The following is a 24,967-nucleotide window of genomic DNA, read 5'->3' on the forward strand; positions in this document are numbered from 1 at the left end:
GTTGACATAAGAAGTACTTAATAGCACCAAGCTCCCAGTTTGAACAGTCAGCTTCCAAATCCAGACACCTGTGATTCAACAATCAACTTCTGGATGCAGACATCCGTGATTCAAGAAGGCCCCAGGGGTCTGGAAAAATTACCTTCTCTTGCATGTATGCAGAGCTGGCAGGAAACAAATGAGATTGTGCATCCACCTTTCCAAGGGTACTTTTGTCTGTAATTTCTTTTCTCTGAGCTTCAGATATCTCATCTGTAAAATGGGCACAGGAGGAAGGATGTGGCCTATCTGCCTCCTGAAGAAGTTCAGTTCTGAGGGGCTAGACAGTCATCTGTTAGGAAAGAATTTTCAATTGCCTTTTGTGAAAAGAAAATTAATGCTACTCTCTCCCCTGCCAACCAATACAGAATCAAGCTCTAACAACTGAAGGGAACAGGAGATGGGTGGAGCAGAAGTGTGTACAGAAAACAGGAAGACTTAATGGGACCACAGGCTTCTGTGTGGGAGCTGAAGCAGGGAACCCATGGTGTGGGTCTTTGTTGCTAAGTCAGGAGACACTGTTGCGTTACCTGTAATCAACAGTCAGGACAGCGAGGGAGCTTTAGATTTGCTGACGATGTAACTGGGGACTTAGAGGGAAAGCTGACTATATGATACTTGATCTAGAGGATGTCAGAATGATAGCCAAGGCATGAGGGTGGTGGAGAGAGGGCAACATTAGCTGCTGAGTACCTGCCAAAGACTTAGCTCATCACTGTCACTTACCTGCTGATCTCTTGCCTAGGCCGGTAGGAGCAACCAGAAGAGCCACAGCCAACACAGAAACCACAGCACCATTTATTCACCATGCATCTAATAAATACGTATCGCATGCCTACTATGTGCCTGGAACAGGAAGAACAGCAGACTTTTCCAGAAGAAGACCATGCAGTGGATTTTGTGGGAACCACAAAGGCATCAGATAGGAAAGTTTCTGCATAGGAAAGCTACACATGACTCCAAAATTTTCATCACAGAATTCCAACAAACTATGCAACATTGCAAAACTGAACTAAGGAGATTGGCTTATTGCAGAGAAAGGGAGGTTAGTTTTCCTCTAGGCACCTTATTATTGTCCCTTTGTCTAATTTTGAACATTATGGGCCCCACGCAAATAATCTTCTAAATGGCACTGTGAACATCAAATGATAGGCTCTCCATTCTCCCTTCACATAAAATCTCTAAGTTCCTCAGCTGGTATGGTAATCCTTTAATCAATATTTACACCAACATAGTTCCAAGTCCAGGCGCATAGAGGGGACTGCAGAACACTTGGTATTATTACTATCATCATCACCACCACCACCACCACCTTACAACTGAGGAAACCAAGGCTCAGGGAAATTAAATAATGTGCCCAAGTTTACACAGCTAGAAAGTAAGGAAGTTTGGGTTAGGCATGGTGACTCATGCCTGTAATCCCACCACTTTGGGGGCTAAGGTGGAAGAATCACTTGAGCTCAGGAGTTCAAGACCAGCCTGGGCAGCATAGTAAGGTCCCATCTCTACAAAAAAATTTAAAAATTAGCTGGGCATGGTGGTGTATGCCTGTAGTCCCAGCTACTTTGGAGGCTGAGATGGGAAGATCGCTTGAGCCCAGGAGGTCAAGGCTGCAGTGAGCTGTGTTCATGCCACTGCACACCAGCCTGGTTATCAGAGTGAGACCCTATCTCAAAAAAAAAATAGAAAGTTAGCGGGCGTGGTGGCTCACGCTTGTAATCCCAGCACTTTGGGAGGCCACGCCAGGTGAATCACGAGGTCAAGAGATCGAGACTATCCTGGCCAACATGGTGAAACCCTGTCTCTACTGAAAATACAAAAGTTAATTGGGTATGGTGGCATATGCCTGTAGTCCCGGCTACTCAGGAGGCTGAGGCAGAAGAATCGCTTGAACCCAAAAGGCAGAGGTTACAGTGAGCTGAGACTGTGCCACTGCACTCCAACCTGGTGACAGAATGGTACTCCATCTTAAATAAATAAATAAATAAAGTAATGAAGCCTGAGTGCAAACCCAGTTCTGTCTGATGCTAAAACCCACTGCTCCATCCTATGCCCCATGTGGTCAGGCCTAGTACCCACATGTAAAAATGAAGGGCAGCTTGTGTCTCTTTCTCACACTTCCTTCTGGGATTTGGTTCTTTTTCTCCACCACTGGCACATTCTCCATCTCTCTCTCTCTCTCTCTCTCTCTCTCACACACACACACACACACACACACACACACACACACACAAAACCACTTTCAATGGCAGTGCCTGCTTTTTCTTGTTTCATTCCCTTCACCAACATCATTGCAAACAAAACTTACATAGAATCAGCCACACCACGAGGAGAAAATGGACAGCACCCACAGCCTGAGGCTGAAGTCATTCCAGCCCTCCCTTTTCCTATGAAGGCTATTCCCTATTTCTTCCTTTTATAAACAGGAACACATTATGCAAGCTACTGTAGATGTGAGGTTTCTCAAGCAAGCTGGTGACACTCAGCATAAATTGATTTAAATAAAATTCTCCCCTTTCAGGATTCTTCCTTGCTTCTGCCTCATCTTAAATTAAGAGCAGTACAATAATAACCCAAGAACATCACACCCCTGAATTTCAGCCACCTCTCTCTAAAGGATCTTTTCTCATTTTTTGAAAATATGAGCTATTTTTTGGTTTCCACTTGTTCCTCTTTCTTACTTGTCACCACACATTGCTTTCTGTATGATATAAGCAATTGGAGCCTTCACATTTAAAGCCTCTTTTTAGTGCATGAGATCCACAATAAGGCTCCCATGAGACCTTGTAAAGAAAAGAAATAACTTCAAGGAGTTACACTTCAAGATCCACCAAAGCAAAGATCTGCAGTCAACTCTAGTAATTAAGTGGTTCCATTCATTTATTCAGTGCATATCCACTGAGTATATACAATGTGCCGGACAAAACTCTGGGCACTAGTGATACAGCAGTGACTTGGCTCAAGGAAAAATAAATAACATGCTAATGATACTCAAACCTATGTCTCCTTCCTGAAACTCTTCCCTGAACTCTAGACTCTCATATGCAGTGAATTACTTAACATCTCCCATTGGATATCCAATTAAACCCCATCACTGTTTCCTCTCCATCTCACTAAAGTGCCACTCCATCCAGCTGCTTAGGTCAAAATTCATTAAGTTATCTTTTTCTCATACCCTAAGTATCCAACTCATCCATACATCCTGCCTACTTTATGAATTTAGCCACTTCTCACCATATTTTTTTTTAATTTTAATTTTAATTTTTGACATGATCGCAACCCATTGTCCAGGCTGGAGTACAATGGCATTATCATGACTCCCTGCAGCCTCGACCTCCCCAGGCTCAGGAGATCTTCCCATCTCAGACTCCTGAGTAGCTGGGACTACAGGCATGTGCCACCACACCTGGCTAATTTTTTTATTTTTTGTAGAGTTGGAGTCTTGCCATGTTGCCCAGGCTGGTCTCAAAACACCTGAGCTCAAGTGATCCGCCCACGTTCACATCCCAAAGTGCTGGGATTGCAACTTCTCACCATTTTAACTACTATCCAGCCTGGTCCAAACCACCACCCGCTCTCACCTGAGTCATTGCAGTACCATCCTGACTAATCTCTCTGTTTCTACCCTTGTCCTCTGAGAGTCTGCACTAAGCTCTAAAGCTCAAGGGATCCTTGGAAAACATAAATCATCTAATAGTACCCTGTGCTCAAAATTCTCCAGTGGTGTCCCATCTTTCTCAAAGTAAAGGCTAAAGTCTACGAAAGGCCCTATAGGACCTTGTATTAGCTGGCTCCCTGCTACTTCTCCGATCTCTTCTCCCACGCTCACCCTGTCTCATTCAGTTCCCTCTGCGTAAGTCACCTTGCTGTTCCTGGAACATGCCAGTTATCTCTGTTGCCTCGGGGCCTTTGCACTTGTTCTCCCTACCTGGAAATGTCTTTCCCCAGATAACTGTCTGGCTCACTCCTTCACTTCCTTCATGTTACCCTGACCATCTTACATAAAATACCCACTCCTCGCTTTACCCTACCCTCCCACTCCAACGCAACCAGGCACCTCCCATCTTCCTTTCCCTGCTCAACGTTCCTTAATCACCTGATATAAAACATACGTTATTTACTTACATATTATTTGTCTCCCTCAACTAGAATGAATGCTTCATGAGATGGGTCTGCTTCCTATAACATGCCTGGCACATAGAGATCACTCAATAAATATTTATTTAGTGAATGAATGATTATCTAAACATACATACATCCCTACATGGTCAACCACAGAAACACAGAAAAAGAGACAGTCAAAAGAGCAAGTACAGACTCTGCCCAATCAAGCAGAGTCCAGAAGAAAAGGAAACTTAGCCAAGAGCACTTTAAATGTTCAGGTCCCGGTCAGGCGCGGTGGCTCACGCCTGTAATCCCAGCACTTTGGGAGGCCGAGGTGGGTGGATCACCTGAGGTTAGGAGTTTGAGACCAGCCTGACCGACATGGAGAAACCCCATCTCTACTAAAAATACAAAATTAGCCAGGCGTGGTGGAGCAGGCCTGTTGTCCCAGCTACTCAGGAGGCTGAAGCAGGAGAATCACTTAAATTCCAGAGGCAGAGGTTGCAGTGAGCCGAGATCACACCACTGCACTCCAGTCTGGGCAACAAGAGTGAAACTCCATCTCAAAAATAAATAAATAAATATTCAGGTCCCTATGGTAGATTGATTGATTGATTAATTGATTGATTGATTGCAAAAATGTCCCAATTCTTCCCCTCCCTGTATCTATGCATTTTGTAATGTGACTATGTAGCTCCTTCTATCAAGAAGTAGAGTCTGTTTTCCTAACTTTCCACTCTGGGCTATCTTGTGTCTTAATTTTGTCATTAGACAAGGATAAAGTGATGGAGTGCCAGTTATAAGCTTAGGCCTCAAGAGGCCATACAAGTTTTCACTTTCTCTTGGCCTCCTGCCACTACCATGTGAACATGCTGAGCTGGCCTGCTGGAGGATGAGTGACCACACGGAGCAGAGCCAAGTCATCCAGCTGAGGCCATCCTAAAGCAGCCAGCCCTCAGACACTCCATCGGCAGACCAAAATCACATGAGCAAGCACAGCTGAAATCAAGCAAGCACAACTCAGATCAGCGGAACTACCCAGCCAACCAAAAGACAGGAGAGAAAATAACAAATGGCTGTTGTTTTAGGCCACGAAGTTTAGGGGTGGTTTGGTCTGTAGTACCTTTGGCAAGATTGGCCCTAAAGCATGTAACCAGTTCCTAGGGTAGGCATCTAAGCTGCTTTGCTCTGAATAATGTGCTTTAGGAGACCTTCTCCTTGTGATTTGGCTGTTATGACAGGGGTCTGTAGGAAGAAGACCCACTAACCAAGCCATACAGTGTCTCAACCACTGCAAATCAATATGCTGGCATGCAGGTGAACAAGGTCACTGTGATGTGGCCCGGAAAGACAGATCAGGTTTCTGAGGCAGCAATACTAAAAGCCGGATCTTGGATGGGGGAAATTCACAGAAGTAAATGTTGCCTTCTGAGGTGGACTTGGGGACACCCAGTCAGACTCTCTGACCTTGACCCAGCCTCACCTCATTCTATTTCACAGAAACTTTGACTAGGTTCTCAGGCATCCAGCTCCATTTCTGGCCATGGAACACACTGCAGTAGCCCTTCTGCACCAAGGACAGCTGAGTGATGAGGCTCTCAAATCCCCAAACCATATTTTCTCTAGAGTAATAAAGTTTCCAAAGGGCAGAGCAGCAAACTGATCTTTATGTTAAGCCCATAAGACAGAGGCTTTAAATAAATTTGCCATATGATATTATGTAAATGCATTCCATGGTCACTGAAGGTCAGCATATTTCCAGATGATCCCAACACTTTTCCATGATCATAGAAACTCTTCTCATGCTCAAAGAAAAAAGAATATCTGGCAAGGACTGCTGGCCTGTTTGCTAAAGATGACCTTCTCTTTTAGTGTAGGGGAAAAGAAACAAAAAATCTTAATACTAAGATTCAAAAGAAGCACAAACATGGTCCTCCATTCGGATGGGAGAAACCTGACTGCTGCATTGCACAGTCTCCTTAATTCCTGTGCTTCCTGTTGCCTTGCAAAGACCTATGCTTTCTGCTTGCTGCATTCATTTACGCTCTGAATGACCACAGGTACTTATGTCTACCAACCAACCTTCTTCTAAACACAGAGTTTAGGATTTCATCCAATTCCTTAAACAATAACTCAGCACATACATCATAGTGACAAATAGGAACCCTAAGAGGCAATATCTCAAAGACCTGCCGTGTTGCCCTTATGACCTCAGCTCCTACTGCTGTCCTGGTGTCTGACTCAACAGCAGCTTCTGTGACCTCCTTTCTGGGTCTCTTGGGAACACACCTCTCTCCTGTCTCAGGGTTTTGCAGGTGCTGCCTACAACCCCTGGTTTTCTCCCTCACTTCCCCAGATGTCTGGTCAAATGTCATTTACCAGAATCCCTGGCTTCCTCCCTCACTTCCCCAGATGTCTGGTCAAATGTCATTTACAAAAAAGCCTTCCCTGGCCAAGCTGCATAAAAGTAAATAACAAGCCCCACCCTGCCCTCTGGCAGCACTCCCCAGTCCTCTTAGCCAGCTTTATTTTTCTCCATTACAATGTCTCATCAGCTGATACACTCTATATTTATTTATTTGTCCATCATCTTACACACACACACATACACACACTCATTAATTTAAGCTCCTTGAGAGAGGGCTTTTTTGGTTGTTTTGTCTGTATTTTCCATACATAGAGCACTGACTGATACATAGTAGGAACTTAATGAATGAACTGCCATTGCTTGAGCACCTACTTTGTGCCAAGCGAGTTATATATGATGATAGGGTAACAATGAGTAAATATTTTAAAGTATCTTTTCTTTAACTATTATAAGAATCCTATTACTGTCTCCATTTTACAGATCAGGAAACTAATGCTCAAAGAGGGGCTAAGTAACTTGCCCAAGAAACTCACCTAGGTCTGTTTGAGCATCCACACTTATGCTTCTTACAGTGCAGGCCGCTTTTCAAACACCTTAGTGATGATGTAGGTGCATGTAATGCACATCTCTGGCAACTACACAATACAACAGCTTTTCATTCTATCATTTTTCTTCACCCATCACAGTTTTGGTCCAGGAAGAAACATCCTTGAGACTGGATTTTCATCTCCCAGAGACGATTGGTAGTAACAGCTTTAGCTTTCCGTTATTCCACCTATTTAGGGATAATCAAGGGAGAGCTTTCCTTTCGAACTGGGCTGGTACAAGAACAGATAGGTCAGGGATCCAGGGAGAAGCAGACAGAAGTTCATCTGCTCTGAAACTCCCTCAGAATTTTCCAGAGTCCCTACCTTTGTGAAGTGCTGCTTCAAAACCTTTATAGTCCTGGAATTCAGGAAAGCCATTCATTAAAAAAGGAAAAAATTAAAAGTCTGACTTGTATTGCATGTGCTCCTCTCTGGGTGTCCGCCTGTGTCTACTGGGTTCTAGTCACGTACTGCAAATACCAGCCCAGCCGAGACTTGTAAAGCTCTGCCCACCCACTGGCAGTGATGGCAATGGTGTGGTAGAGTCATGTGGGTCACTCCCAGACCAAAGGACCAAGAGAGCGACCCAGTCCCTGCTGAAATCCATGTCATGCCTAATCCATGAGGGCTTCATTTTTATACCAATCACAGCCACTATCAATTTCCTCCTCCTCTCTGCTCTCGCTGCTCTTTTCCAACACCATCATGAACTTATCCACCTCCTGATTATAAGTACTTCTCCCCCTACCAGGTGTGAACTTCAGGGAGCCAGGACTTTGTTATCATCATCTCTGCATCCCCACGGACTAATCCCATCTCTGACAAATACTAAGCGCTCAGTAAGTATTTGCTGACTCAAGAAAGATGCAGCACGAGACTGTACCTAGTTCACTGACTGGAACAAGCAGAACAAGTCACCTCTTCTGGAAAGGGCAGGAAGCAGAAATACAGAGGAGATCAACATAGACCAGCACCACCGCTGAGCCGACTACAGTGCCCAATCCTCCCCCATGCACCCTCCTCACCCCTCACCTGCCACTGTCTGAGCCCCAAAACCACCCACATTCACCTCCCCAAGGGCTAGAAAGGAGCAAGCATCCCCCAGCGTCCCACCCCACCCCACTGGGGCTGCTCTTATCAGAGCCCAAGACATCGACGTTAAGTTACCCTTAAACGGAGCAATTTACATCTGTAATTTCCGGATAAAGGAATGTGTTTCATCAGCCCTGCTGAACCCTGGACAGCAGAGATTTCTACCACCCATCTGCCGAAGACACAGCAGTGCCTTGCTTCTCCCTGGCTAAAAGCATTTGCTAGCCCATCCCTGCAAAACAAGTCATGTTCTTTCCCTTGCGCTAAAACCCGTCCATAAACAAATCCTCTCTGTGTCCCTAAGAAACGGCCCCCACGCCCACGGAGGGCGCCCTACACATGCAGAAATACACACTCACAAACCCCAAGAGCCACCAGGTATAAGCACGTTTGAATTCTGTTCTTTAAGAACAAACGAACAACAATAACAAAATCCATCTACTAGAATGTAACTGAAGCTAAAAGCAGTGGCTAGGAAGCTTATGGAAACGGAGCTATAAATGCCAGCAGCCTGACATTTATAAGTTGAAAAACTACTTATGGCGCTAATAGTTCAAACGGGGTTTAAAAACAGCCCTTGGGGAGGCCGCTTTCAGAGAAGCGCACAGCTCCAGGCAGCGGGCAAGCCCTAGCTTTTCTGCGCCGGCTTCCCAAGACTCTTCGGTCTTTTGTGCCATTTACTATGAACAGCACTCAGCGGTGCGAGCGTGTATATTTCAGGCCAGGCAGAAGCGCCTGGGAGTCCTGGCGCACGCTGGGTCCGCGCCCCGGCTGGGTCGGTTGCACCGCAGCGAGCAACGCCGTCCCCTACCTGGGTGGGAAATCCGCTGGCGGACGCCTCCGGATGCAGGCAGAGCAGCTTCCACCCCGGTAGCCCCGCGTGCAGCTCCGGCTAACGCGGCGCTGGGCGATCCGGGCGGAGGCAGTAGCCGGCCGGTGTCACACCTGCATCACCGCCCCCACGCCGCCGCCGCCAGCCGCCCAGGCGCAGCGCGCAGCGCGCAGCGCGCCCCCGCACTACAGAGCACCCGGGGCGGGAGGCTCCTGGGTCCTCTATTCAGCGGGATCAGATCCTAACCCGCTTTCTTCCCGGCCTGGGCATTAAAAGTATTCGCTGCGGACAGCTCTGCTTCTAAATCCCCTCTGATCCAAGGCTGGGTGTGGAGATAGCTCAGAGGGAAGGAGGACCAGTGAGGCCGCAAGGTCTCCGGATTTGCAGACTAATAGATATTAAACTTCTTATTCCTCGAGTTTTGTAACCAGCTGATCATGGGCGTCGTCTCGCTGTCTCCACCCCGCCTAGGGCGAGGGGGCGCTGTGGACTCCACATGCCCTTCCACCCACTCCGAACTAGGATGCGTCAGAGGACTAGACGCAAGTTCCCGGGAAAGGGAATCCTCTGATCACGGCGCCCCCAAAGTATATACTTTGGTGCTGTTCAACTGCTTTGTTTTCGTTTGCCTCATCAGGAACTGAAAAGAACCTACCTGACCAGCGCGGGGAGGAGGAAAGCCTGCGAGGCTTGGTGCATTCAAACAAGCCCTCCACCTCTTTCTCCCTACTTCCAAACCACCACCCACTAACTCCACTGACGAGAGTTCAGCAAACTAAACTGCCAAGGCTCAGCACCGAAAGGCTCTTTAGGAGAATAGGGTTCCTTCTAGGAGGAAGTGAGGAGCAAGGAAAGGACACTGGAAATTCGGACGCGGGCTCAAACAGTACAACACCGCAGATGCCTGGCCTGCTCTAGGATCCATATCATTACATGTATCAGTAGGTCATTTTTTTCTTATTGCTGAATAGTATTCTATTGCCTGAATATAACACAATTTATTTATCCTTTCTCCTATGAGTGGACATTTGAGTTGCTTCCAGATTTTAGCTGTGATGAATAAGGCTGCTATGAACGTTTTTTGTTGTTGTTGTTGTTGTTGTTGTTGTTGTTTTGAGATGGAGTCTCACTGTGTCGCCCAGGCTGGAGTGCAGTGGCATGATCTCAGCTCACTGCAACCTCTGTCTCCCGCGTTCAAACAATTCTCCTGCTTCAGCCTCCCAAGTAGCTGGGATTACAGGCATGCGCCAACAAGCCTGGATAATTTTTGTATTTTTAGTAGAGACAGGGTTTTGGCATGTTGGCCAGGCTGATGTCAAACTCCTGACCTCAGATGATCCACCCACCTCAGCCTTCCAAAGTGGTGGGATTTCAGGTGTGAGCCACGGCGCACAGCCTGTTAATGAACATTTGATAGACATACGTACTCTTTTCTTTTGAATATGTAACTAGGAATAGAGTTGCTGGGTCACAAGATAAATACCTGTTTTTGCCTTAGTAAATAGATACAGTACTTTGCCTTAGTAGATACAGTACTACCAAACAGTTTTCCAAAGTGGTTGTGGCAATTTACAGTCCTAGTCCCATCGGCGATGTTTGAGAATTCCAGATGTTCTATTTCTTTGCCATAACTTGGCATTATCAGTGCTTTTAATTTTAGCCATTCTTGTGTGTAGTGTAAATTACATTGAAATTAAAACTTTGATATAGTTTTAATTTGTATTTCTTGATGATTACTAATGTTGAGCAATTTCTTATGCTTATTGGCCATTTGGATATTCTTTTGTAAAGTTTCAAGTCTTTTGACCAATTTATTGGTTTTTTTGTCTTTTTCTTACTGATCCGTAGGCACACTCTCTGTTTTAGGTATAAATCCTTGGTTGGATATAATAGTTTTAATGCCTTCTCCCTGTTTGGGGCTTATATTTTTATTCTCTTAATTTTAATGAAACACAACATTAATTTTTTCTTTTGTGATTAAAAGATGACTGCTTTTGTGTGTTTTAACAAATCTTTCTTTGTCTCAGAGTTGGGCATCTATTGTCTGATGTTTCTTTCCTTCTACAAGCCTTTGTTTTACCCTTTACATTTTAGTTTATTTTCTATTTGTGCATGGGATAAGGTAGGCTGAAATTTTACTTTTATTTCAAGATAGCAGTTGCTCCAAAACCATTGTGGAAAACACCTTTCTTTATGAATTAGCTTGCAATAGCATCTTTGTTATAAGTCAAGTGACCATCTATATGTCCATCTGTTTCTAGACTGGTCTGTGTCCCTATCCTTACATCAACGCTACACAGTCTTAGTTACCTTTATTATAAGTCCGGAAATCTGATCATATTTGCCCACCTTTTTTCTTCTTCCAAATTGTCTTGGTTCTTTCAGGTCCTTAGCTTTTCCACAAGAATTTTAGAATCAACTTGTCAAATTATGCACACAATCCCTGGTGGGATTTTTATTGAAATTGCCTTATATCTATAGATCAATTTGGTGAGAATCAACACCCTAACAATACTGTCCTCCAATAATTTTACATTTTATATCTATTTATTTTGGTCTTCTTTAATGTCACTCAGAAATACTTTATAGTTTTCTGTGAGTAGATCTTGCTTATGTTTTGTTGTATTACGCTTAAATTTTTGATGTTTTCATTTTATTGTAAATAGCACTTTAACTTCATTTTTAATCTTATTGCTAGTATACAAAAATATAATTTTAGATTAACCTTATATCAACATCAAAATAAAACTTATTTCAATATATTGTTCTTATATTCCATATTCTTTTAATTGCTAAATTCACTTATTAATTTTTATAGCTTGTATAGGCCAGGCACAGTAGCTCACGCCTGCAATCCCAGCACTTTGGGGAGATTGAGGCAGGCAGATCACGAGGTCAAGAGATTGAGACCATCCTGACCAACATGGTGAAACCCTGTCTCTACTAAAAATACAAAAATTAGCTGGATGTGGCGGCACATGCCTGTAGTCCCAGCTACTCAGGAGGCTGAGGCAGGAGAATCGCTTGAACCTGGGAGGCGGAGGTTGCAGTGAGCCAAGATCGTGCCACTACACTCCAGCCTGGCAACACAGCAAGGCTCCATCTCAAAAACAAAGCAAAAAAAAAAGCTTGTATATTCTTTGATATTTTTAAGGTACAGAATATATGCAATTAAATACAATTTTACTTTTTCTTTTCTAATGTTTAACATCTACATAAACTTTTTATGCCCTATTGCTGTAGCTAGGACCTTTCATAGAAAGTGATGACATTGGACATCATTGTCTTAGTCTCAAATTTGGAGGGTGGGGCATTTTCATACTGTTATGTATTATATTAATTGTAAACATGGTAATAATTAACAGCATGTCTTAGTCATAACTTCAGAGGGAAAGCACTCTTACTAATAAGTATGATGCTAACCATGGGTGTATGGGGAGGAAAAATAAGCTCCCTTCTACCCTTCTAAAATGTTTGGCTGGGGCTTCTGAAACAAAATACAGACTAACAAGAGAAAACCAAACAAATTTGTTAACATGTATATCTTACATATGCCTAGAGGATACCCAGAAAATAAGTAATTCTCACAGAGATAGCTTCAAACTCCAGCTTATACATCTTCAACAAAAAATAATAAACTTTTAGAGAAGTGACAAGACAAAAGAAAAGGACTTTGAGTCTCCTACAATTTAGGAAATTGTAGGAAGGCAAATATACAGGAAACTAATGGTAGATAAATGCTAGTTGTGTTATGTAGACGTTCTGCTGCTGTCTCCAGTCTGATAAGGGTCTAAAGTCATTTCTATCTGGTGATTTACTTTTGGTGTTCTTGGTTGAGAGGGGAGGGGAGACTTTCATGTATATTTATGCCCTGCTTTTAGGAAAATAGGGAAAGGACAGAGAGTTTTTCTTGTATCTGCTTTTCCCCAATTGTCTTTAGCTCAAAATAAGCCTTATGCCAAAGTGGCATATTTTGGGGAGATATTTCTAATCTTTATATTTAAAAGCTTCCATCTTCTGTTAGATTACTAAGAAACATATAACAAATGGGTGCTAAATTTTGTCATTTTTTTTTTTTTTTGCGTCTACTGAAATGACTGTTTTTTTTCTTTCATTTGATTAATATAGCGAATTACCTTGAGTGACTTTTGAATGTTAAACCAACCTTACATTTCTCAAATAAACCCCATTTGGTCATGGTGTAATATTTTTATTATCATTGCATTTGATTTGATGATATTTTGTTTAGTATTTTTGTGTTTGTGTTCATGAGAGAGATTAGCATGTAATATTTCTTTCTTCTAGTGTCCCTGTCAAGTTTTTGTATCAGGATTTACTGGCCTCATAAAATAGGCTGAGAAGTATTCTCTCACTTATCTTTTCTGGAATAGTTTGTGTAGATTAGTATTCTTTCTTCCTTTCTTAAAGATTTAAAACTTAAGTCAGTATATCTCCTCTATTTGCTTTTTACATTTCCCTTTTTCTATTTTTATAATATTTGGATACTCTAGAGATTTTACCGTGCAACTCGAACAACTTTAAGTTAACCTTATTACTCTTATTACTTCCCAAACAATGCAAAAACCTTGCAAAAATTTAACTACATTCGACTCTTCCTGACTTCTGTGCTATTGTTTTCATATATTTTACTTAATGTATAACACTATAAACCCTTAAAAGTCAATATCCTCCTATATTGAATTGCATATGTCCCATTTCTGGTGGTCTTCATTCCTTCCTGAAGTTCTGTGCTTCTGAGATCCTTTTATTTCAGCTAGTACAACTCCTTTTAGTATTTCTTGTAGTGCAGGCCTACTAGGGACTGATATGCTCAGCTTTTGTTTGACTTAAAATGTCTTTATTTTATCACTATTTTTGAAGGATATTTTTCACTGTGTATGAATTCATAGATAAAAGTCTCTTTTTTTCATCATTCTGAAGATGTCATTCTATTGTCTTTTTGCTTCCATAGTTTCAGTTGAAAAATCTGCAATTGATTTTTTTTTATCAATTCTTTGAAAATAATGTTTTTTTCTTTTGCTGCTTTTAGTATTTTTCTCTTTACCTTTTCAATCAGAGTGTAATTATAATGTTTCTGAAGGAGTTTAGAATATGTCACTGCAAAATATGCTATTTGGGCATATTGATTATTTGAGCTAAAAGAAATTGACAAACAGCCAGTGCTTAAAAAAATCTTTACCTCCCTTTCAGCGGCTTAAGACAAAGTATAAATTTACCCTTTTATAAGAAAAATTTGATTTTTAAAGATAATTTTTATTGGCAAAAATATCTATACTAGGAAGAGAGTTACTCTGAGACAACTTTTATCACCTAAGAGATGTTTATCTGCATAACAAGGTAATTTTTATTTACCATATATTTCCTCCCTTCACTTTCCCATAATTTGTCTCCACCACTCTCCAGAAACTTTAATCCTCTATTCCTTTCTCTAGCATGGTGGTGGACACCTGTAATCCTTGGAACATTAAAGTCTCAGTCATCTGATAAGTCTCAGTCCTCTGACCACCTTCTTTAGTCTCATATTTTTGTGGGTCTCCTGTGTATACATAATTAAAGTTACTTTTCTCCTGTTAATCTATCTCATGTCAATTTAATGTGAAGACCAGCCAAAGAACCTAGAAGGATAGAAGAAAGCATTTTTTTCTCCCCTGTATTCTTTTTTTGTTTGTTTTTTGTTATTTTTTTGAGATGTAGTCTCACTGTGTCACCCAGGCTGGAGTGCAGTGGCCCAATCTCGGCTCACTGCAACCTCCACCTCCCAGGTTCAAGTGATTCTGCTACCTCAGCCTCCCAGTAGCTAGGATTACAGGTGTCTACCACCATGCCAAGATAATTTTTTTCAGTTTTTTGTAGAGATGGGATTTCACCATATTGGCCAGGCTGGTCTCGAACCCCTGATCTTAAATGATTCACCAGTCTCAGCATCCCAAAGTGCTGGGATTACAAGTATAAGCCACCACGCCCAGCCTTCTCCCCTATATTCTTATGTATAGTTTTCTTTTTGTATTTATCCTGATTGTGGGTCTCTGAGCATCTAGAATTTGTGAGTTGATATCTTTTATATAAGTTTTAGAAAATTATCACTCTTTATCTTTTCAGAGGTTGTTTGTGCCCTATTTTCTCTCTCTTATGCTTTTGTATTGAAAGAACACATATGTTATGCATAATTAAGCCATTTTGATATTGTCCCACATTTCTCTCACATTCTGTTCCTTCTTTTCCTTTTCCCCCTCTTTGTGCTTTAGCTTGAATATTTTCTATTGAACTTTCTTTGAAGTTACTAAATTTGTTTTCTGCTATGACCAGTTTTCTGTTAAACCTGTCCAATGTGTTTAAGTCTAGATACTACATTTTCAAATGTCCATTTAATTATTTTACATAGGCTTTGTTCAAACTTTTAATATTTGATTTATATTTTTATTCATCTATTCATCATTTTCTCTATTTTCTGTAACATATTTATAACAAAATTTACTAACTTTAACATGTGGATAATTTTATCTATTTTGTTGTCTTGTCTTTTCTCTTGATTATTTGTAAAGAAAAAAATTTTTCTGTCTCTTCAAATGTGTCTTGGTTTTGTTATTGTATGCCAGACACTGTGTGGAAAGGAACCATGGAAAACTGAAGTTGATACTGTTTTCCTTCAAAGACGGTTCACCTTGTCCTCTGTTAGGCAGATAAGATAAGAGATGGATTACCTCAATTCATTCAAGCAGTAAGCTTCCAAGAAGCTTCGTAATTGCTTTACATAGATGGCTTCACCTCTGCTTTTCATATGTCTCAAGAATGAAATCTGTCTTGTGTTTATTACAGGACGTTTCTCCAGGAAGGATTTTTCTCATAAACCCTGTGAAATTACATAATATTTCATTCTGCCTTTCCAGTCTAATACCAGCTTCTCATACCCCTCAATTCAGCTTCAGCAAATATTCTATCAGGCAAACTATCTGTACATTTGGGCCTTCTCTAGACTTTAAACCAGTATATCAAGCTATATGTTATTCTAAAGCTCTACTGGTTCCTCTTCCCCTAGTATAAAATTTCAGTCTATAACACATAGTAAACACATAGTCAGACCCAGCCCGTCTTCATAAGAAAGAAGAGAATAATCTTAGCCCACCTAAGAAGAGTCCTTCTCTCTTTGAAATGTTAGTTCATCTAGTCCTTTTTGTTTCCACTGTCCTCTGATATTTTTTAAAACATAATTTATGTAATTTACCCATTTTTTTCTAGTTGCTACATAAGATAATGGCTTGCCATTACCTGTTAAATCTTACTGGAAATCAGAAATCAACTTGCTGACTCTTTTAATCCTCACATTTTTATGAAGTAGGTATCATTTTCAGACAAATTATGTAACTTGCCAAAGATCACATAGTAGTAAGTAATGAAGCCAGGAGATCAACCTAAGTTATCTCATTCTAAAACCAGGTGTGGTAATGACCATTCTAATATATTGCCTCCAATGGATGAGAGTATCCTTTATATAATAGGTGAAGAAATGCTAATTCTGATTTCTAGTTGAAAATCTGGAAAGAAGATCATTTTTAAAACATTCTTTTGAGATTTACGTTAGTCAGATATGTAAATAAATTACCTTAAATTCAAGGCACATTTCTCACCAAAATTCTTCTGTAGAAATTAAATTACCTTCTCCTACTCCTCAAGAATCAAAGGACAAACCTCACTTCCTCAAAGGCCATTTTTGTTCCGATTTTCTTCAATAAACATGAGGGACAACTGTCAAATTTTCTGTGTCTTCCTCCCTTAGAATATTACTGTTAATTTTAACAGTTTGCTTCACCAATACAAATGAATCTAGGAAATCACCCTCATTTTATGTTTTCATTCTTGGAATGTAAGTGCAGTAGCCTTCTAAACACCTTACTTAGAACAGCAAAAGTTAAGACAATTAGAGCAGAAATGGGGAAATCCACAATCAATTTGTGATTTCACAAGAACCAAAGAATATCAGATGAGAACCTACAGGCCTTCAGGGAGCTGTCGGCTTGTGATTGCAAAGGGTAAGTCACAACTGAAGCTAATATGTAAGCCTGAAAATCTCTGGTGTTCACTCTTTGTGGGCCCTTGGCTAATAATGATGTGATCATGATAAAGTCTCTCCTGCAGTTTTACCAGAAGGAAAAGTTAATATATAAAGAATCAGCATCTCTTCCACTCCCTGTAATGGCAGAGACGAAATTCAGATTTGACCATGGCAAGATCCAATTTATGAACTGACTAAGAAAGACTTCTGGTTGGTTTTTAGGAAGTAAAGTGTCACTCAACAGTGCAGATAAATCAAACAATCCTATAAAGAAAGTGGTGGTCTGCTTGAAAGCAGAATTATAAAACTAAATCTGAAAGAGGAAAAAAGGAATCTGCAAAGTCCCATCACTTGAAATATTTCCATTACCTTCTGCTGCCTCCCAATCGACCAAAGAAGGCAGTGATTTCCATGCATTGGCAATGTCTGGTAGACTTGCTGGTTCACTTCCTGGGTTTTATCACTCTATAAATTTTGATGGTTCAATTATACTACCATCAAAGGACGTTAAAATGCCACTCTCCTGTATAAAACAAAGGTTTTAACACTACCTGCCAGTATAACAATCAACTTAACAAATGCCTTTATCATGTGCTTACCATTTGAAAGGCATTCTATGTGGATTTTTGCTGATGTTCAAAAAATCTCTACAAATTATGCAAATATTTTTTGAGGCAGGGTCTCACTATGTCATCCAGGCTGGAGTGTAGTGGTGTGATCTCAGCTCCCTGCAGCCTCGACCCCCTAAGCTCAAGCGATTTTCCCACCTCAGCCTCCCAAGTAGCTGGGACTACAGGCACGTGCCACCATGCCTGGCTAATTTTTGCATTTTTTGAAGAAACAGGGTTTCACCACATTGCCCAGGCTGGTCTCAAACTCCTGAGCTCAAGTGATCTGCTCACCTCGGCCTCCCAAAATACTGGAATTACAGACATAAGCCACCTTGCCTGGCCTATTTTTATGTTATAGATTTAAAAAATAAGCTTAGAATGGTCAAGTGATTTTAAGTCCAGACAACCAGTAAGTGATGGGGACAAGAGTCCAAACCAATTCTGAAGCCTGACCTCTTTCCACAAAATTATCCTTCTCCTATTCATATAGACTTGGTTCCTCCTCAGTTTGGTTCCAACCTAACTGTTCTGTCTTATCCCTCCTCATTTCCGTTCCCACTCCTTCAATTCTAGCCACATTGCTCTATTCTCTCAAATGCTCTGTACTTATTTTCTCTTCTGTGTCTTTACACACACTTCCTCATACTAGTACTGTTTTTGATCCTCGACCCTGGAAAAGGCCAATTTATCCTTCAAATTTCTACTCAGATTCCACATCCTCCAATAAACATGCTCAAACCACTCTCCTCCATCCCCCAGTTCCTCATAGCAATCTCTCTCTTCCAGATATTTGTGTATTCTCTGTACTATTTGTTCATTCATTTATTCATTTAACAGATCTTTATTCACTTCAGACACTGGAAACAGAAAAATAACTAGGAGTGAAATCCTATAACAGACACAATGAGCACTTATTATGTACCAGGCACTGTTCTGAACCACTTATACATTCTACATATTTAATCTTCACAGCAACACTCTAAAGTTAAAGTACCTTTTTCCCAATCTAAAAACAAAAAAGAAAAATAAAGAAAATAAAATCAATACCTTTTTTACTTATGAAACTACTGATGTAGAGTGAGGTTAAACAAGTTTCCCAACATCACACAGCTAGGAAGTTGGGCAAATGGGCTCCAGCACCCATACTTTCAAAACCACTACCTCACATAGGTTCAGATGTAGCACAGAGAAGATAAGCCTGCCTCACAGAAGTCTTCACAGAACAGGTGATGTTTTAACAGTGTCTTGAAGAAAGATGAGCGGTTCATCAAGAAATCAGGAATAGAAGAGTGCAGTGGACATTGTGGTTGATTCCCCAGCATGCAATTCAGTCTCTCTCAGCGACTACGAACTTTAAAAAAGTTTGGAAAAGATATGAACCTCATGAATGGTTTGCGACTCACCTAACATTAACCATCTCAGTAATTGCAGTAATTCCAGTAAGTAATTTCAGTGCCCCTTGGCCATGATTCATTCAGAAACCTAAGCCTAATAGCATTTCATTGCAACAAAAATTGGTCCAAAAAAGTCCATGAGATCATACTGAAGGAAGAACTACTCTTGGAGGCACTCTTCCTCTTCTCCTGGATGTGAAAGAGGAAGCAAATAGCCCCATAATATGGTTTGGCTGTGTCTCCACCCAAATCTCATCTTGAATTGTAGCTCCCATAATTCCCACCTGTCATGGGAGGAACTCAGTGGGAGGTAACTGAATCTTGGGGGCAGGTCTTTCCCATGCTGTTCTCATGATAGTGAATAAATCTCACAAGATCTGATGGTTTTATAAAGGGGAGTTTTCCTACACAAGTTCTTGCCTACCGCCACATAAGATGTGCCTTTGCTTCTGCTTTGCCTTCTGCCATGATTGTGAGCCCTCCCCAGCCATGCAAAACTGTGAATCCATTAAATTTCTTTCCTTTATAAATTACCCAGTCTCACGTATGTCTTTATTAGCAGTGTGAGAACAGACTAATACACTCCGCTTGCTACTCACAGCCATTTTATGAGCATGAGGAGGACCAGCATTTACATAAAGGCTACCGTCTTAGCCTAGGTTCCCCAACTTATGCCAGTGTCTCACCTTCCAGCTGCTCCTCATCCCAATTCTCTACCATACAGAGTCTTAGTAATTGTAGTAATACTGCATGTCAAGGGTTAGCAACACCCTGCTTTCCACCAACAATGAAGTCCTTCTTGCCATCTACCAATGAGTAATCAAGTCACAGAATCCATCCTGAGGGACTGCTTTCAGAGAACTTTCTGGTTCCAACTCTCATAGCCTAGGTTTTCCCCTGAAAACAGAGCCTGGGGCAAGAATATCCCCATGAGTAGCTTATTTGAGAAAATTTTAGGGTACAAGAGTGGGAAGACTCTGAACAGTGAGGGGAGAAAGGAAAGTAAATTCAATGGCACACTATCAAATTAGTCACTACTGTGGGCAACTGGATATTGATCCTGCTAAGAGATTCTAAAAGAACTGTATAGAATATGACTCAGAAATGTGACCCAAAGGTTGAAAGACTGAAACATTTATCTACTCGTTCTCATCTCCCATTGGTCAACAGTTGCCCCATGGCATGTTAACGTCCTCCTGTTTGTAAGTTTGCTTGTGCACAAGGGTCCAGCTGGTCCCTCAGTTGGTTCCTAGAAGACACATCTGCTAGCAGAAGAGCCCTGGAACAGAAAGTGAAAACTATGGTGTGCAGCTGAGGCAAGGTGCTGATGCACGTGGGCAAAGCTGATTTCCTGCACCAATTGCTAGATTAAAGGTAGACTGAGAGACTACGAGACAGGGCACTGAAGGTGCCCTGTAGTACTGGATGTCAAAGAAAGAAAAAGCACCTGCAAGCTCAAGGCCATCATTCAGTTGCTAGAATCAGGCTACCTCTGTACTTCCAGTAATGTGAGCAGTAATTCCTCATTGTTTAAGCCACTTCTTTCTTTTTAATTCCCCCTTTAATAAAAGGAGACTGAAAGACCAAAAAAAAAAAAAATATGAATTGTAGCATGGCAAGTAACAGCAGAAAGGCAGTCAGAGATATAGCGTTTGTTTTCCTCATTGGTTTTGAAGCCTTAATGGTAACACATCATTCATGTTCAGAAATGGCTTCTTATTTACATAAAATAAAGCATGCTGTCTTTTTTGTAACCTGAAGCCAAAATCATGTCAATTCTTATAGTAGTTATTTCATACAGAAGAAATAACCTGTAAAATCAAGTAAGAAATTCATTCATCAACTCAGCCTTTCATTCAACAAATTTGAGGTACCTCTCATGTACCAGTCAGTGTTGTTTTCACCAGAGATACAGCAGGGAACCAGAGAAAACTGCCCACAGTCAAGGAGCTTACAGTCTAGTGGGAAGAAACAGACAGTAAGCAAATAAATACTCAGGGGAAGGAGAAAGCTAATGCTGACTTTATATTTTAATGGATTGTTTTGGCTTCTGTATCTGGAATAGACTCTAAGGGGCAGGGGTGGAAGTGAGGAGACCAACTGAGAGACTCACATAGCGATTCAGGCTAGAAATGATGGTGGCCTGGACCAGGTGGAAAGAGTGAAGGTGGGCCAGGCACAGTGGCTCATGCCTGTAATCCCAACAATTTGGGAGGCCAAGGCAGGCGGATTACTTGAGGTCAGGAGTTCAAGACCAGCCTAACCAACATGGTGAAACCCCGTCTCTACTAAAAATACAAAAATTAGCCAGGCATGGTGGTGGATGCCTGTAATCCCAGCTACTCAGGAGGCTGAGGTAGGGGCATCGCTTGAATCCAGGAGGCAGAGGTTGCAGTGAGCCAAGACATGCCACTGCACTCCAGCCTGGGTGACAGAGCGAGACTTAGTCTCAAAAAAAAAAACGAAGGTGGTAAGAAGTGTTCATCACCATCCCCTTTATTATGCATATGAGTAAAATTTTGAGGAGGAAAATGTCTGAGAGAAAAGGGGGATCCAGAAGGAGATGGGGAAGACAACGAAATAGAAAAGGTCATTGGATAGGTGTTGAAGGGTGCATTTGATTGGGGAGCAGTTGCAAAATGTGAAAGAGACAGGCAGAAATTGAAAGAAATATAAGTTATGAATTGAATCCACTTTAATGTTAATCAATAGCCAAGTAAAGATTGGAATTACTTTTAATGACCTTCAGTTGTGTTTCTGAGGCATGTTTCTTGAAATACATGACCATGCAAAGATGGGACCATGTAGGACCCAGTATACATGTGTTACACAGGTTTACACTGCATGAAATTTATGTTTAACACATTTGCAAGTGATTTTAAAATATTTTTGCTCATTGAATTTCTTTTTAGTATTTTCCTCTGACATATACTAACCACCAACTCCTGCAAAGAAAATTAAATAGATGGTAGTTTAGGTATGAATTGAAAAAGGATCATGATCAGAGTCTCAGCGGATAGAATGTATTTTAGAAATTAATTTCGCTAAGTTTGGACTTCTCACATTCATCATTTCATAATTCATATTTTTTAATTTGTACAGTTCATTGCACAAGCCCATTTTATTTTCCTGAAAGAAGAGGTTTGGTTCTTAAAGAGCCCTGTGGTTTATTAAGGAAAAGCGTGTGAAGTAAAGTATAAACAACATGCGATTCTGAAGGCAAGTTTTTGTGACTGGGTTTGCCTCCTTTCCAGCCTTAATGAAATGATGAAGTAGAAGCAAAACTGGATGACCAGTTGGGCAGGGAGCACTGGATGACCTCCTTGTTCAAAAATATTGGGGACAACAAATTCTGCCTTTCAAATGCAGGTGCACTCAGAGTGTGAACTCCATCACACCTCTGTGTGAACACAGTGGTGCCTCAGTTATGGAAGACAGTGGGCAATGGGGCACTAACAAACAACAGTAGGGGAAGTCCTAAAGACCTAGAATCAGGGAACCTAGGTTCTGGCCACATCTCTGCTACTGTCTATGTGGCTCTAAGAAAGTCACATTAATCAATAAATGTTATTGAGAAAACTGAATGTCCGCATGCAAAAGAATCAAGTTCAACCCTTACGGTACTATACACAGAAAGGAACTCAGAATAGATCAAAGATCTAAACATAACAGATAAAAACTATAAATCTCTTAGAGAAAACCATGGAAAAGTCTTCGTGATATTAAATATCACAGTGATTCCTTGTATATAACACCAAAAGCACAAGCAACAAAAGAAATAAAGATAAATTGCTCTGCATCAAAATTAAAAGCTTCTGTGCATCAAAATACACAATTAACAGAGTGAACAAGCATCTCACTAAATGAGAGAAAATGTTTTCAAACTATATATCTCATAAGGGATCAATATAAGAACTATATAAAGAACTCCTGCAACAACAACTAAAAAAAAAAAAAAAAAAAAAAAGAAACAGGCAAAGGATTTAAATAGACATTTTTCCAAAGAAGATATACAAATGCCAATAAGCAAGTGAAAAGACGCTCCTCATCACTAATGATTAGAGAAATGAAAATCAAAACTACAGTGAGATAGCACTTCACATCTATTAGGATAGCTGTTTATTCGGAAAAAAAAAAAAGCACAAATATGCACAGAAAATAACAAGCGCTGGAGAGGATTTGGAGAAATTGGAGCTTGCATGCACACTTGGTAAGAAACTTTGTATACTGTTGTTTGGTAAAATGGTGCAGCCACTGCGGAAAACAGTGTGGCGGATCCTCAAAAAATTACAATTAGAATTATCATATGATCCATTATCTATATGACATGCTAATAGGTATGTAAAAAAATTGGAAGAAGGGACTTGAGATATTTTTAGATTCATGTTTATAGCAGCATTATTCTCAATAACAAATGGTGAAAGGTATCCAAGTTTTCATCAACAGAGGAAGGGATAAACAAAATGTGGTATATACATACGGTGGAATATTACTCAGCTTTAGAAAGAAAGAAAATTCTCACAGAGGCTACAACATGAAAGAACATTGAAGACATTAAGCAAAATGAAATGTCAGTCACAAAAGGGCAAATACTATATGATTCCACCTATATAAGGTACCTAGTGTAGTTGAATTCATACAGACAGAAAGGAGAATGGTGGTAGCCAGGGGCTAATGGAAGGGAGAAAGAGGTTATTGTTTAATGGCTATAGCGTTTCAGTTTTGCAAAATCAAAAGAACTCTGGAAATAAATGGTGGTGGTCGCACAACAATGTGAGTGTGCTTAATGCCACTGAACTGTGTACCTGAGAATAATTAGTATAGTAAATCTTATGTCATAGGTAGTTTACAATTAATTTTTTTTTTTTTTTTTTTTTTTTTTTTTTTTGAGACAGAGTCTTGCTCTGTCTCCCAGGCTGGAGTGCAATGGTGCAATCTCGGCTCACTGCAGCCTCCACCCCCCGGGTTCAAGCCACTCTCCTGCCTCAGCCTCCCAAGTAGCTGGGATTGCAGGCACCTGCCACCACGCCCAGCTAATTTTTGTATTTTTTAGTAGAGATGGGGTTTCACCATGTTGGCCAAGCTGGTCTCGAACTCCCAGCCTCAGGTGATCCACCCGCCTCGGCCTCCCAAAGTGCTGGGATTACAGGTGTGAGCCACCATGTCCAGCCTACAATTATTTTTTTTTTTCTTTTTTTGAGACAAAGTCTCACTCTTGCCCCCTAGGTTGGAGTGCAATGGTGCCATCTTGGCCCATTGCAACCTCTGCTTCCCGGGTTCAAGCGATTCTCCTGCTTCAGCCTCCAAGTAGCTGGGATTACAGGCGCCTGCTACTACGCCCAGCTAATTTTTGTATTTTAAGTAGAGACAGGGTTTCACCATGTTGGCCAGGCTGGTCTCAAACTCCTGACCTCAGGTGATCCATCCACCTCGGCCTCCCAAAGTGCTGGGATTACAGGCGTGAGCCACCGCACCAGGCCAATTAAAATTTTTTAAGATAATGAATACAAAATGCATTCACAGTGTAGGATACACAAAAAGTGTTCCAAAAATAATAAACTTTATATTTGTTATTATTTTACTACGTTTTCTTGAATGGAGGCCCAAGATGTTCCTATTATGTTGAGTTCCTCTCCAGGCAAAAGCATGTCATGGGATAAAATCGTCAGAATTTTAAGAAATGCCTGAGAAATTATTCAGTCCCACTATCCTGGGAAAGTCACAATCCCTTGCCAACTCTTTGAGGGCCATGTCTAAAATCCAAGGTTTGGATGTTTCAATTAAATCTGTCAGTCCTTTCACCCCTCATAGTCCTCCAGTCTACTTCAATAGTTTGTAAATTATATTCTGCAATTCTAGGTTCTTCTGG

The 24,967-nt window shown here is 41.0% G+C and overlaps 2 protein-coding genes across 3 annotated transcripts in view; one reads left to right on the forward strand and one right to left on the reverse strand.

The window, feature by feature from the left end:
- Nucleotides 1–9,243, reverse strand: part of LOC105479331 (synaptic vesicle glycoprotein 2B) — a 188,228-nt gene extending 178,985 nt beyond the window's left edge. The window contains exon 1 of one of the 2 annotated variants that reach the window (XM_024792104.2): nt 9,002–9,243. The gene's annotated coding sequence lies outside the window, so the exon portion shown is untranslated. Of the gene's footprint in view, nt 1–7,044; nt 7,639–9,001 lie in introns of those variants that run through there. The other variant, XM_024792105.2, reaches the window with a different exon arrangement.
- A 352-nt stretch (nt 9,244–9,595) lies between these two features.
- The window catches only part of LOC105479416 (golgin subfamily A member 2-like), a 71,233-nt gene continuing 55,861 nt past the window's right edge, over nt 9,596–24,967 (forward strand). The window contains exon 1 of the mRNA XM_071100636.1: nt 9,596–9,963. The gene's annotated coding sequence lies outside the window, so the exon portion shown is untranslated. The remainder of the gene's footprint in view (nt 9,964–24,967) is intronic.

Source organism: Macaca nemestrina, chromosome 7 (genome assembly GCF_043159975.1).
Source record: "Macaca nemestrina isolate mMacNem1 chromosome 7, mMacNem.hap1, whole genome shotgun sequence".
Lineage (NCBI taxonomy): Eukaryota > Metazoa > Chordata > Mammalia > Primates > Cercopithecidae > Macaca > Macaca nemestrina.